Raw genomic sequence first — 16,186 nt, forward strand, 5'->3', positions numbered from 1 at the left:
ATTTATGCATACAGAACTAGGGTACAGGCCAGAGGTGCAGGGATGGTGAGAGGATTCACCAGAGACAGAGTGAGGCGCAGAAAAGGCATATCTATGAAGCACACTGCTGAGGGGAGCAGTGGGTGGGTCAGGAGAGGTCTTGCGCGCCCACATGGGTATTCTTAGCACATGAAACACTGGCATGATTGGAAGTGCAGAGTTAGTGTAATCAAATATTTATAATGAGTTTTTAAAACAATGAGGACATTAGAAATAGAAACTAAGGAGAGAAATATGAGAGCATCTTGCTAGATGCTTAAGTAATTAAACCATTCTAACACCTGTCATGAAAACTGACAAAAGTTCAGGTCGTGATTACAAGGAGCACTGGTAGATCATATGGACGTTAGAGACAAAAGCCTAGATAGTCACCTAGAATTCAGAACAAAAAGAAAACCTTTGAAAACATTTCTGGATAAATGAACAAAGACCCCCTCAGTTCATTCTCTTCGACTTGACAAAAAACATTCAGCTCTGTTTTTTATCACTTTTGTGGATCTTGCAATTTTCTGAAGTAACATGTCTTAAGATTTATGAGCCTCAAACTAGAACAAAATGATCCAATAATGGAAAAGACTATTATAAGTAGAACTATTTTTAATAATCCTTATTATTTCCTTATCTAATATCAACTTCCTCATACTAAGAAAGACTTAGACCTTGGGCAATGGCACCAATGTCAAAAGATGAACGAGTCTCTTCTACCCTGTTCTGATGTCATCTCCAAGCCATGGGACTGTCTGTAATATCTATTGGAAACCCCAACTATCACAACAAATAATTTCCAAAAGCATGCACTTAAAAACCATACTTGACCTAGACTTTTTTTTTTTAAGATTTATTTATTTCTGCTTACAGAACTGGGGTACAGGCCAGAGGTGCAGGGGCAATGAGAATTCACCAGAGACAGAGTGGGGAGCAGAACAGTCAGACTGACAAAGTATACTGCTGAGAGGAGCAGTGGACAGGTCAGAAGAGATCTACCATGCTATGTGGGTCAGCTTCCTGGCCAGGGATTGAACTTGTGATGCAGTGGCTGCAGAGAGCAGTGATTTAACCTGTTGCACCACCAGGAAGAGCCTGACCTAGACTTTTTTTTTTTTTAAGATTTATTTATTTATGCATATAAAAGCTGAGGTGTAGGCTGGAGATGTAGGGGAGAGGTGAGAGGATTCACCAGAGACAGAGTGGGGAGTAGAACAGATAGATCCGATGAAATACACTACTGAGGGGAGCAGCAGGAGCAACAAGAGAGGTCTCTTGCATCCTGTGTGTGTCAGCTCCCTGCCTGGGGATTGCCTATAGCTTCATAGTGCTGAGACTTAACTCCTGTGCCGCAAGGGAGGCCCTGACCTAGACTTTTACAAATGGAGAGGAAGAGATGGTATGAAGAGTTAAGTCCACAGAATCTGAAGACTAGATGGGATCTTACTGTTGCTCTGCCTCATCCCATCCTGGTTTATGTGGAAATACTGAGGCCATTCAGGTCAAGAGTCACTTAGATAGAGTCCCAAAGTCACTTAGAGTCTAGGATTCCTCATCTCCACTTCATTATACCCAGGAACATAGTTAAGGTGCTTAATTCTTTCATTGAGTAAGTAATTATAGAAGGCTTATTTGTGTAGCTGGCCTCATGCCTGTGTTGAGAATGTTTACTGAGCAGCCCATCCTCGAACTCATAGAGCTTAGATTCATTAAGGAAAACAGCTAATCAAATACATGCTCACAGTGGAGGGGTAACGTGTCATAATTAGGCACGTGCAAGATCACTCATTCTTTCCTAAAAAATTAGTAAATGCCTCCATTGTACCACCCTGTCATGTATCAGTGTCGCCGTAAAAGACATAAAACACCTTCCCTCATGGCGTTTAAGTTGTAGCAGGGTAGTCATTCCATAAACGTAACAAGTAACTGAGTGATATAATATATTAGAAGCATTAACTATGGAAAAAGAAAAATGGAGCTGCCTGGTGCATCAGGAACGCGGAGTTGTGGCAGTGGAGGTCTGGAGGGAGAATCTCATTGGGCCGCATGGGGAGTGTACATTGGAATGCGAACTTGAAGAAGAAAGAGTAAGCCACACAGATACTGCCTAAGGAAACTAGGAGGGGTGTGCCTAATCTGTCTCAGGGTTCCCTGAGGTCAGGGTGGCTGAGGTGAGCATGGGGAGAGCAGGAGGGGATGCTGTCAGCCAGAACACAGAGACCCCACACTTAACGCTTCAGGAAACACTTCTAGGGGAAGTGATAGTGCTGGAGGGAAAAGCAGGAGCTAAAACTGGACAGAGGGCTTTGATCACTGGGCGAGAAGTTGAACTTCCTCTATCCCATATCGCTTTTTAAGTGTCGTCCCATAACCAGGTTTGTGCTACGTATAAACAAATAGATGAATAGTCTGTGGCTCACAGACCCTTTTTCCATGAAATACCCCAGAAGTTGTCAACCATTTTATAGATGAGATTAAAACTCAGCCACTATTTCTGTTAATGGTGGTGTCTAGGGACAGTGAGTCCATTCTTTAAGGTTGTATCAGCAAAAACCTGGCATAAAAAAAGCTCCCTTCTATGTGTCTCTACGAAGATGTCTACTTAGAAGTGGATGGGAGGCCTGTGCTGTGGTTACCCTACCTGCCGGGAGCATTTTGGGTTCCACTGCGGGGCCCCAAGCCAGGGTCGAGTGTGTGTGCATGCTGCTGTGTGAGGTTCCTGAGTTCAAGGGCAGGCCCGGTGCTCTTTTCTCAGCTTGCTCAGATCTTCAGCCAGCTTACCCACTTAGGAAGTCACCCTGCCCTGTGGAGAACAAACATTTTACAAAAGAATTTTGCTCTGGTTTCATTTAGAGAGGCCAACCAGTCCCCAAGCAAATTCTGTCAGCAGCAGAGGAAAGAACTGGAATTTGCTTTCCCTCAGTGAGAAGGAATAACATGTTAGCCCCTCCAGATGGGTCCATAATTACATGGTTAAGGGTTTAAGTAGGTTGATCTTTTCTCTCCCCCTTTCTCTTCTTTCCTCCCGTAGAAAACAAGATTCACAGTGTTTTCCTTAATTTTATCGTCATTAACTTATTAGGGTTTCGTAAACTTTGTTCCATGAGTGCCCTGTTGGGGGAATGTTTTCTTTACCAAAGTTCATGATTCTCCTATTCAAATCACTAATTCCTATGGTTTCACTTCAGTGCTTTAGTGCTTCTCAGGCCTTTCAGGAATGAGCTCAATTATCAACCCTGGGTGAATCTGAAACCCGATTCAGTTTTCTTATGATCTGATTAAAGCAATGGGGTTTTATAAATGTCACTAAAGACATAGCCAAACCTAGGTTGCTAGAGACTGGCCAGGCAATAATTTCCTCCTGTGAACTTGTGGCTTATTAGCTTTTGAATATTTGAAGCAGATCATTGGTCCGGTGGTCATTGTGTGTCTAAGAGGTTAAGATTTTACCGTGAAAAACATCCCTTATAATACTTGGCATGCACATTCCAAAAAAAAATCCTATCAAGAGACTGGCAGTTTTTAAATTAATTATTTGAGCATGAACAATTCAAAAGCATCATCAAATTAAAACAAGGCAATTTGGCACTGAGGTTATTGCCCATCATGTCTTCTAATTACTTTTCTGTATTTTGAAAAAACAAAAACAAAACATTAAATGCTGAGATAATGAACTTTGGGGGCGGTGTTCCGCAGCCGCCACCTTGGTGATGGAAAAACAGAGCTGACTTCCAAACAGACCCATGTGATCTTTCCCACATGGGAATATGGCAAGAGGCAAGTCTAAGACCCAGACTCCTTCGAAGGTTGCAAACCACACACACAATTAGGGAACGAGAAGGGTGAAGTAAAAAATGAAGCCAAGTGCATTTTTTAAAAGTTCAAGTTTATTGCAGTATAATTTGCTATAATTAGTTGCATCAATTTTAAGTGGGTAGCTTCATGGGTTTTAACATATGCATACAGTCATGTAACCATTGGCACAATGAAGATATGTCACATTTCTGTTACCCCAAATCTCTCTGTGTCCCTCGTGGTCAATCAATCCCCACCACCTATCCCGCTTGCCAGCCCCAGAGACCCATCAATCTGTTTCTGTTGTCATCGATTAGAATTTTACGTAAATGGAATCATAACATATGTAGTATTTTGTGCCTGGTTTCTTTTACTCAGGAGGAAATTTCCAAAAATTCTTTCTAGTTGCTGTGTATGTCCATAGCATGTTCTTTTTGATTGCTGAGTGGATTCCAATGTGTAGGTGTCCAGAGGCTTGCTTATCGCTTCATGTGTTGATGGTCGTTTGGGCTGTATTCAGGATGGATTATTTGTTTGTTTTGCTGTTATAATAAAGGTGCTATGAATAGTCATGTATAAAGCTTGTGTGGATCCACAGATTCTTTTTTTTTTTAGAATAAATATAAAAAATATGAAAGGTTTATGCAAAGGCCATATGTTCAGTTGTCAAGGGGGAGAGGCAGGTAGTGTAAGTGAGTGACAAGACACTAGGTATAAGACAAAAAGGCAGTCGTGGGGACTGTAACAATTTACCAGAGGAAGAGTTTTCAACTCTTGATATATAGAAATAATATTAAGGACTATGTAATCAACCAAAACTATCAAAAGGAAAAACCTGATAGATCAGGAGATCAGCTCACTCCTTTGAGTCAGAAAACAAAGAGATCTTTTCAGGTCTTGGTCTTACCATCCTGTAAAAGTCAAGAATAAAAATATTGGGCTTGGCCCACTCTTGGTTTTGAATTCTTGATTCATCCGACTAGCTGTGTGATCATGGATAAGTTTCTAACTTTCTAAGTCTTAGTTTCCTTGCTTGTAAAATGGGGATAATATTAGTAATTGCTATCTCAGAGGGTGGTAGAAAAGAATAAATAAAATGAAAACATAGTTGGAGTTGGCCTAAATGTTTTCAGATATAAGTGCTAATTCTCTCCCGGCTTCTGTCAGGCACTTGAAGCTCCACTTTGCTAAGCAGAAAACAGAGTCTCAGAGAGGTGCTGAGCCAAATGATATAAGTGGAGAATGAAAACCACCCGTTTTGGCTGGACTTTGCAAAGCTATCCAGAAAGTATAAGCATGAGCGTCAGGGACTGTGGATATACCTCTCTGTACATTTGCGGTGGAGTTCATTTTGCCCATGCAATCTTTGCCACTGGTTCATAGCCTGGATGTCGAGTGTGCTAAGGAGAGCTTTCTAAAAGCAGAGCTTAGGCTACCTGGAACTGTGCCTTCTGTGGAAACATTGCCCGCACTAGGCAGCATAGTACTAGTCTATACTGTTCTCCTAGGCCTGGTACAGTGCCTGGCATGTAGTAGGGCCTTGATTAATGTGAGCCAAATGAAGGAAGAAAGGAATAAGTGTACTGAGGATAACGTAGCTGCCACCAGCATGGCATTCTCCCCATTGCCTGATTGATTGTAGTAAAAGTGCAATTGCATCTGAAAAAGGAGAATTAAGTAGATCGTTTCGATTTATATGATGCTGCTTTGTGGCTTAAATTGTCTCTATTTAAAAACCCAACTAAAGTCTATAGTCATTTACTTAATGTAGCACTTTCACCCACACCTAATAATCTACTAGAGAAAAAAATTTAATTAAACTGTTTGGTGGTATCTGTGTACTAACCATATTTGTCCTAATGAGATAACTTTTAACTCTGATATTGCTTTGGTTTTTCGTTTGCTTATAAAATTTGGGAGTAATTCCTACCAAAAACACCTTTCTGGAGTATCTGGAGTATTTTTCCCCCTGGATTCATTTTGAGAATGAAATAGTACTATTTTTTTTTCCTTCAACTGATGGCAGTGTTTAGCTAGACACAAAGGACAGAATGAAGAGCTGCAGGGATCAGGTGTTTTGTGTTTAAAGATTTATTTATTTATGCATAAAGAATTGGGGTACAGGCCAGAGATGCAGGGGGTGAGAGGATTCACCAGAGATAGAGCAGGGAGCAGAACAGGCAGATGTTGAAATACACTGTTGGGAGCAGTGGGCGGGTCAGGAGAGGTCTGCTTTACCATGTGAGTCAACTCCCTGGCTGGGGATCGAACTTGTGCTACAGTGGCCACAAAAGCTTCATAGTGCTGTGCTTTCACCCGTTGTGCTACCAGGGAAAGCCTGGGATCAGGTGTTTCGTAAAGTCCTCAGGAGAATGATGAAAAAAGTGTTCTTAGAAGCTGCTGACCTCTCTCAGAGCCTTTAATGAAATGAGTTCTATGCTGGAGTCAGCTTTCCAGGTGCCATAAGAGCTTGATTTGTGCAGCATAGAATCCTACCTTCAGTGGTGGGAGAAACTTGAACTAGCATGCAGCAATACATCCAAAGGCCCACTTTACTAAAAAAAAAAAAAAAGTGAAACGACTTGTTTAGCTCACAAGTAAGTAAGTAGCACCACTAAATCCAAAAGTCCAGACCCAACACCCTCACCAGTGCTGATACTGTAAATTTTGCTTGAAAAATTTCAAAATCTCTTTGTATATCTATATCTACATCTAGCTATAGCTAAACATGAATAAAGTTGAAGGCTTATTTATATTTTTTGTCCTTAAATATATCCCATTAAGGAAGTGTATGCAAAAGTTACCTTCAAAAATTATTTTCTGTGATATCAGTTTGAAATATAATTAGATTAATTTATTTCTACTCTGATTCACTTTTAGAATTTGTTTTTTCCATTTGACATAAGTTTATGTGTAGAACATGTAAACCGTTTACTGGGTTCAAAAGTCAAAATGATTTTAAAAGTCATTCTTGGAGAAGTTCTTCTCCCTTCCCAAATCCCTCCCTTAAACATTTTCATACTGATACAGTGTATTATCCTTCTTGTAGTTTTTAGAAAACTACACAAGTGCACATATATATTCATATTCCCTCTTCTTTCTTATGTAAAAGTAGTATATGGTACAAAAGCTCTGTATCTTGATTTTTCATTTTAACCATATATCCTTAGTATTAGTTTAGTATTCTTATAACCAAGTTTTCTTTCTATGATCCAGCCAGTTTTCTGTTGACAAACAGGAAATGCAGCTTTTAAATAATGCTACAATTGCAGCTATTAAATAATGCTCCAATGATTACCATATTCATTTATGCATATGTTGTTTCATATTTCTGGAGAAGGCTTCAGAGCTGAATCTTAGGTGTAAGGTTGCGAGGTCAAAGGGTAAATGCATTTGTAATTTTGATGGATATGGTCGAATTCTCCCCCATCGGAATGTACCCTTTGCGTTCTGCCAGTAATGAATGAGAGGTTCATTCCTTGCAATCTCACAATGTTGTCAAGTATTGGGGCTCCTGCAAAAATAAGTGAAAAATGGCACCTCATGAAGTTTTAATTTACAGTCTTATTATGAAAGAATTTCACATCTTATCGTATATTTAAGAGTCATTTGTGTAATTTTGTCTATAAACTACATGGTTGTGTTCTGTGACCATTTTTCTGTTTTTCTATTCAGTTGTAAGAGCCAGTAAATATTAGGGAAACTAGCCTTTTATAAGAAGAGTTGCAAATACCTCTCTACTATTTATCTTTTGTTGTTTGTTTTTGTTTGCTTATGGTCCTTTTTTATTTCTCCATAAAACGTTATTAATGATGTCATTTTTTTTCTTTTATTATTTCTAGCCTTTTAGCCACAGTCAGAAAGGATTTTCCCAATATGAGGTATAAAGGAATTCAGTCATGCTTCCTTTTAGAAATCATTTGGTTTTATTTTTTACATTAGGGTTTTCCATTTATTCTGGTAAGTTTTAAAACAGATTTTACTGTGGCATTTGACATTTTCTTGATTGCATAGAATTTTTAATGTGACTCATGTCTTATATTTTGTCATTGGAATCTTTTCTGGTTTTAAAAATAAGCTGTGTTAATTATAGATGGAATAAAAAGTAAAGGGTGAAGAAACAGAGAAGACCCAAGAATTACTTATGTGCATATTTTCTCTTTTAAAAATTATCCTTTATTTTGATAATACTGCTTACACAATTTTGTGTCCTCCTCTTTTTACTCACTGCTCTAGCTCAGGCATTCTAGTCCTGGTACTGATTCATAAACATGCATTTTTGTGTCTGCAAAATAATCCATAGTTTGGCTATCTTTATGTAATAGTTTTACCATTTCACACTGTCGATTTACCTTTTTTTGGTAGTTCTTTCATATGTCTAGCTAACTCTGTGATAACGTTCAGTTTGGAAAATAGATTCTGGAAGAAGGGTTGCAAATATGGGGTAGGGAAAAAGAGAAAGATTTTACCTGTTGGGGGGGGTAGAGACCAGGCATTGTGCTATGGGGCCTACAAGAGGTCTATATTCCATTTTTGTATTTTAAGCTCCATGTCTAAAATGAGGAATGGAAAAGATTTTACCCCTTTGTTAAAAGAATTTCAGTGAGTGGCTCTCCCTGGTGGCACAGCGGGTTAAAGCACAGCACTGAGAATCTAAAAGTCGCTTCCACAGGAGTTCGATTCCCGCCTGCCCCGGAGGTGACCACATGACACCGCAGACCTCTCCTGACCCGCCCGCTGCTCCCCTCAGCAGTGTACTTCGACGATCTGCCTGTTCCGCTCCCCACTCTGTCTCTGGTGAAGCCTCTCGCCGCCCCTGATCCTCTGGCCTGTACCCCACTTCTGTATGCACAAATAAATAAAAATATTTTTAAAAAAAGAATTTCAGTGAGAAAGTTAAATTATTTTAGCAGATGGAGCCATCGAGTTTATGGACGCTAATAACTATTCTACTCAACCCACTGAGAATGTCAAAAGTTTATCTCCTGGAACTTCTGCTTGTCTCTTCCTCTTGCTCTGGCTGGTCTAGTTCCTTGTATACTACATAAGGAATAGTAGTAGTTGAAGATTAAGCTAATCCGGACAGGTTCTGTTTTCTGATTGTGTTCATTTATAAATATTTACTGAGCTCCTGCTACCATGAATCTCATTTCCTATGAAATGACAGTTGGGAGAGGATGTACAGGGAATAAAACATCCCCTTATCTTCAAGAAGCTCACACCAGTGATAAACATACATGGATTGTGATTAGAGAATCAGTGTGCATTTATCAGCATGGTCTCTGCACTATGTGACTTTTGCTTTCCAATCTCCATCAGGTTCCAGGACTCTCATATATTCTGTGTGGAAGATTCTGATGTCCCATTAACCTGCCATAAACACACCCCCTTTCTTCGACTCTCAGACAATAATAAACATGGTGGGCAAGTGATAAATAACTCTATGAGGGCTGTTTTATTTCCAGATGGAAGGAGCCTGCTTATTATCCTTGTTAGTACAAAGCAAGATTTAGGGGCTTAAACTGGGTGTCATAGCACCCTTTTCTCTCACAAGATACATTACCTTTTCTTAGTTTTATCTTGATTCACTTGTCTTTGTCTTTTTATATATGCTCATGTACCAACAGAGGGTGGCTGTGGGGTGCATTGGACTGTTGTCTTTCTGATAGAGTTGAAGTGCCCAGGTACTTCACCCCAAGAACATTCTCACCCTTCTAGATGGTACTTTCCCTGTTAATGATGCTGGTGATGAATACAGAATAAGAGAAGGGGACAGTTGTATTGGTCAAGACTCCAGCAGTAGCTAGGGAAGACTCTAGAGTCTGGTGAGACCTGAGGCTGGAGGGAGAATTGCATCAGAGTCTGGAGTCTAACAGTGCTTTCAGTTATGGCAGCGTTGAGTGGGCCAAAGAGCTGGTAAAAGCTTTGCAAACAGCTCCTTTAATCCATCATATGCCTATGAGTTGGTACTGTTATTATCCCGCTCACACATGGAAAAAAAACCCAAAAAACCAGAAGATTAAGTAATTTGTCAAAGATCTGTCAGCTTCCGAGTCTTGTCGGGGGTGAAAATATTGTTACAGTATATTACTAAGTATGTGTGTATGGTGGTGGTGGTGGTGGTATAATTAGTTATACATTTATAGAATATACTATAAGGCCTTAGTTTTTCTCACTGGGTAAACTTCTCTCATCTAATGTTTCCTAACAAGTTACGGACATTCTAGATTTATTTCAATCCTCCATAGAGCTTGACATATTACAGACACTCACTGAAGAATTATTTAATTGTATTTATTTGTTGGACATACACTGAGAAGACTCACACCTTAAGTAGCCTGGAAAGAAATCTCTCCCTGATGAACTAGTTACCAGCAGGTCTACCCTTCTTCCATGACTTTATGTGGAGAAAGTGTTCTCATTCTTCAGCCCACTCTTTCCTCATATCTTCCTCCTCTTCCCCTTCCTTCCCTTATAAAAACATCTGCGTTTGTGTTCTGGGATAAGAGAAAAATGCGAGTTCTACCCAATTTAGTTCTTCCTCTACTGATCTGATTAGAATAAACAAGAGCCTCCTAGGACCTGTAAAAAAAAAATCCTTACTCAGATCTTGGATGAATTATTGCTGAGGGGTTTTAATTGGTTGTGGTTGGCCTCTGACCTCTTGTACAGATTGATTTATGAGGTGAATTTGCAATCAACTCTTGGAAAAATTGATAGTGTGGTAGCAGATAGAAGTTGCTGTTTGAATAAGGCTTGGAAAATATTCATGCCATCCCAGCCCCCTCCACAAACGCCCAGTTTCATGCCCCAGAACAACATTCCCTGCAAACAGTAATGGGACCTAAGCTAACCTTACATCTTCTGTTTCTAGAATCAAAGAAAGCTTACCATTTTCTAATCCTCTGAGGAAAAAATATTAATGTAATATGTAGAATTATATTTTATTTTGTGTTATAATTATTCCTGAACCTGCTACATAATTTAACATACAAAGGTTTTTCTTTTTAAACAAAAGGTGATATGTTTTCTTTTGTTTGCCATCATTTTAGCATTTTCATGAGGTACTTCAGGAAAGTAATGATTTCTCCTGCAGTACTGCCCCAGGGTTTTCAGACAAGGTTCTCTACCTTGCTTAAGTAGGAAGTTAGATTTTTTTGGTCTGTGTGGAGCAAAAGGAATCAGGAACACACACAAAGTGGTATAGGTTGGCACTAAACAAAGGTCCTACCTAGGAAGAGTTGAGCAGGTATAATGCAGGAGTGAAAAAGGCCTCGTTGTCTGAATGACAGTGAGCAAAGCAGACAGAGAGTAGAGAGGTGGTAAGAAGACCAGAGTCATTTAGGACTTTGCAGCATAAGTTGAAATTTCGGAATTGAGTTTCATGAGCAATGGGAAGACATATTGCTCCTTACAAAACCTTTCAATTGCACAACATGGAACTTCTTGCTAACCAAAGGTAGCTGCTTGCCAGCTTCGAGTGAAATGAAGTCATGTCTTTTGAGAAAGAACTATCTCTGTGGTATTTTTCAGTGCATTTATGTAGTCTGTACACATTACATAATTGGAATGCATCTGCTTCTATTCATTTAATAAATGTTAGGAATGTCTACATGTGATCAAATATTCTTCCACAGTGATTTTTATTGACTTTTTAACATTTTCAGTGTGGTTATAGCACAGTGGATTTAGCCCAGGTCCTATTAGGCCTTTGAATCTAATAATTTAATCACAGAATTAATTACTTAATGATAGATAAATAACAATGTATAGAACTTGGACATTAATCTTTGTGTATATATACTTGATTATTTCCCTAGGGAAAATTCCTAGAAATGAAGTTCCTGGGCCAAAAGAATGTTTACTTTTATGATTGGATCAAAAGTAGCAAAGTATCTATGCCCAAGAGTGAAATTTGAGAGTAACCATTTCAACATGTATTGTTTTCAAATGGTGCTCATTGGCTTGCAGAGGAAGTGGAGCGTTGCTCAGACCCACTTGGGTTGAAATCTTAGGTCTATTTCTCATAGACCTACACTACAGATAACTACACAAATCTTAACCTAATAGACTCTCTGTTTCTTCATCTGTAAAATAAGGGAAGTAATAGTATTGGCCTCATATGACTGATGCAGAGATTAAAGGAAATCAAGTATGGAAAATGTTTAACAGAGTATCTCAACAGAGTAAGCATCTGCTAGTATTTTCTTGTGGTTGTAAATTTGGGCCCTCTATTGAGCTAACAGAAAAAGGTAAATTTTTGTCTGTTACTAAATCTTTCAGGCATGGATTACAGTGTTTACTCATTTTCTTCTGATAACTAAGACTGTAATCTCTGTGGCTAAAGGTGAAATTTCTTCCATACAGATATTTCCTTTCTAAACAGAAGATGAGTCATCTTCCACTAACATTGGGTTTACAGACTCTGTGTTTTGCAGTTAAAGCTCCCATTATTTGTTTATTTTATGAGTCAAAAAAGTGGGTACTGGAGAAGAGTCCCTAAAGACCTGGGTTGGAGGCTGACACCTGCCACCATCAGGCTGCATAACCTTGGGTCCATTACTCTCTGAATCTCATTTCCCCCTACGGTAACACAAGGTAATACCACCTCTCAGTGTTGTTGTGAGGATTAAGTGAGACTAACATAGGCAAGAGTATTTAACTTCTCTTGTGTAGGAGATCAGTGAATGTTAATCCAAATCCCTTGTTTACCACCCAAGAAATAAGTAGTGAGGATATGAATACAGAATGCTTCCTACATTCATAAGAAGACATCTGCTCTTATGTCTAGCTCAGTCTTTTATTCCTACAGTTATCAATATGCTGACTTACAAAATCACAATGACCCTGACTGATAACCAAGACGTAAGTGATAAAGACACTGATGAATGTCTCCACATATTGTGGGTTACTTGAATGATTAGGTTGACCTGTCATCTTCCTCTTTTGTCAACCTAGAGAAACTCTGAAATGGTCAAGTGGTCCAAGACAGACAGTAGCCAATGAACTGAAGAGTGGTGGGAGTGTCTGAGTTCATGATGGTCCTGAGAGTGTCAACCAGCAGACATTCCCTGTTCTCTAAAGTTTGCTATGAAAAGGTATATTCATTTGATGGCCTGTTCTATGACAGAACCAACTTGAAAAGATACAGCCTTTGCTTGAGATGGGAATGGGAAGCAGTTAGGGTAGGAAAAGGACCCAGGAAGCTTGAGGTCTCTTCTGTCTCCTGTCTGTGGTTTGTGTTGTGTTTTATTTTCATACCTCTGTCCAATCTGCTGGGAAATCTTTGTGACTATACTTTCTAAATATATCCAAGCAGATGTGATCCTTTTTAACTACTGTCATTGTAACTCTCTTCACCGCCATCTCTTCCCTGATCATTACAACATTGTCTGCGTTGTTTTTGTTTATCTATGTTCCTTCTACTACTTAATAACTGAATGAGCATGAGTGAGATGCTCACCTCTCCGAGTGTGTGAAACACATGGGGTTGTGCTTGGCTTACACTAGTCTTCAATAAATAAATATATATTCCCTTTGCCCTATTCAAGTTATGGTAAAAAACAAAAACAAACAAACAAACAAAATACACAAAACTTTAGAGATGCTAGAAAAATGACAAGTAGGAAGTAATGTTTTTTCTTACTTTATTTCTCTTCTTCATCTTTCATGCTCTTTTTTTTAAAAGATTTATTTATTTATGTAGAACTGGGGTACAGGCTAGAGGTGCAGTGGTGGTGAAAGGATTCACCAGAGACAGAGTAGGGAGGAGAACAGGCCGGCTGACGAAGTATGCTGCTGAGAGGAGCAGCGGGTGATTCTGGAGAGGTCTGCTGTGCCATGTGGGCACCTCCAGGGTGGGGATAGAATTTGTGCTGAAGTGGCTTTAGCTTCTTAGTGCTGTTCTTTAACCAGCTGTGCCACAGGGGAGGCCCTCACCCTCTTTTTATGTCCCTCTTTTTTATTCCTTACCTGCATCATCTTCATCATGTGGCAGGAATGGTGGGTAGGCTCGAGTGAGCAATTATAATTGTTAGAACTGAGAAAGGGACTCGTTCACTTAAACAGACATCAGGCTAGTTAGTGCACTGCAGATGGGAGAGGAAGAAAGGAAGGCACCTTAGAATCCAGAACTGTTACAGAAGAGCAGCACTTTCTAGCACTTACTCATGCCAGACTCTGTGCTATGCCTGTGACATAGATAAACCTGTTCAGTCTTCACAGTTACTGTAGAAGATGGAAACTATTACTGTGTTTATTTTGTACATTGAGGCACAAAGAGGTTAACTAATTTTCCCAAAGTCACAATGCTGGTAAGTAGCAGAACTGAGAGAATCACACTAAAGAAATAAGGAATTTGGCTTACCAAGTCTCAAACAGTCCTAGGCATCACTTGAATGTAGAATCTTTGTCAAGTTCTAGGTCAGGTACATATAGATATTTCTAGGGTTTTTTTTTTTTTTTTTTGAGTCTGTGATATTTAAAAATTGAGTTTACTATTCTTAGTAAAAACATCACTGGTTGACTCCTGTTCACTCTATTTTCAGCCTATACATTTTATTCCTGCAACATGAGGCAAAACCTCTTATTAAAATTTCGACTGTTCTTGAAACTTTCCTAGCTTAATTCCTAGCTGTTGAATTAGAATAGCTAGAGTTGAAAGTTTACTTTAGACCAGTGGGCTAAAAGATTTTTAATATTTTTATTTGTTTCATGACTTTCATGACTTTTTTTTTTACTTTTTGTTTTTTTAGGTGATAGAGGTTATTTGCAATTAATGGCAATGAAACTTAATTATATTTTAAACCTTATATCACTTATATTTCATATTGTGTGGTCTTGTATGGAACAAGGTTTGTCAACCTCAGCACTGCTGACCTTTTGGACTACACAAATCTTTGTTCTAGAGGACTTTCCTGTACATTATAGTACATTTTGCAAAATCCCTGGTCTCTACCCTCTAAATACCAATAGCAGCCCACCCCCAAAGTTGTAACAACTAAAAATGGCTCCAGATATTCTATGAAAGCAAAATTACCAGCTGTAGAGAACCACTGGTCTACAATTTCCAAAACATTGTATCATAGTAACAATAATACAGAAATCCCTAGCAAATGTACTTCTGACATGTTTCTATTAAATAGCTTAAATAGCTTAGCATAGGTAGTCTTTATGAGGTCAAGAAAGTAGATTTTTACTCCTATCTTAAAATAAATAAAATGTAAATTTACAATGACTATTGACTGGTAGGATAAATTCCTTGTGGTCTCAAAAGAATTATTAAGTCAGTGGGCCCTTTGGACTAAGGTGGATAGGTTGTGTTTGTGGTGTGTGTGTGTGTGATTTGTACAGTTGGGTAGGGAGTGCTGTTGAGAGTTGTGTAACTCTTGATGTTAAGCCCTTGACTCGTAGAAACAGAAAAGAATCTAAGCTAAGGGAATCCAGCCAAGTCTTTTGCACAGTGGAGGGAAGAAAACCAAAGAATGGATTATTGCTGTACTGAGAAACAGCCCCTTGGTATTTGGAGTAGATGAGTTCTTTAGCCACTCCTTTCAAATAATAATTTATAGCTCCTTTTGTTTTTCTGAACTCACTTTATTAGGCTTCTGCTTTCAACATTTCAGATATAATAACGAAGTTGAGAGTCACTGTTATTAGCTTCCAATGACCTTGAGAAGTCTGCTTCTGTGACTGAGGTGATGATGGCAGACTTGGCAAGGAGTTGGAGGTTATGTTCCAATCTTGAAAAATAGACTGGAGTAGAGGCCACAGACAGATGGCCCAGGTGAGAGGAAGCATAAATTCTACGCCTTAGCTGCTCAGACTTCACTTGACCTGAATGGGCCTCCCTTTGTTGGGGGGGGAGGGGGCTCAGAGGCCCCCAGGGCTGAGGGATTTATGTCAGCAAGAGCAGTGTAGAAGGAAGAGATTAAGAACACTTTCAAAGCGGGTGTGAGTGGGTGGCTCCTGGCCTGAGCAGTCTGGGACACAGATCAGTCTGTGTGGACCTGGGTTGGTGCCAGTGATGGGAGTAGGCCTGGCCTGAGGAATGGAAGGTCACCGGCCAATAGGGTGTTGTGATAATTATATCCTTGTTTCCTTGAAGGTACCAGTGTCCTTGATTTTCCAGCTTCAAAGAAAGCTGCCTCTGATGTTGGGGGATGATCACACCTGCTTTGTGCTGTGATTTCTGTCTTCCTGACTGCAGACTCAACAAGACAACAATAGGTCTGTGCACATGTTCAAGGCCATATTCATCAGCCAGGCATGGGAAGCTTCTCTTCCACTCTTTCTTCCTAAATGAAAATGAAAAACGTTAGTGTATCCAGTGAAAATTAAGCAAATAACCCAATTAATGGTTTTTTTT

The sequence above is a fragment of the Condylura cristata genome, unplaced genomic scaffold (genome assembly GCF_000260355.1).
Source record: "Condylura cristata isolate star-nosed mole 26May11 unplaced genomic scaffold, ConCri1.0 scaffold00015, whole genome shotgun sequence".
Taxonomy (NCBI): domain Eukaryota; kingdom Metazoa; phylum Chordata; class Mammalia; order Eulipotyphla; family Talpidae; genus Condylura; species Condylura cristata.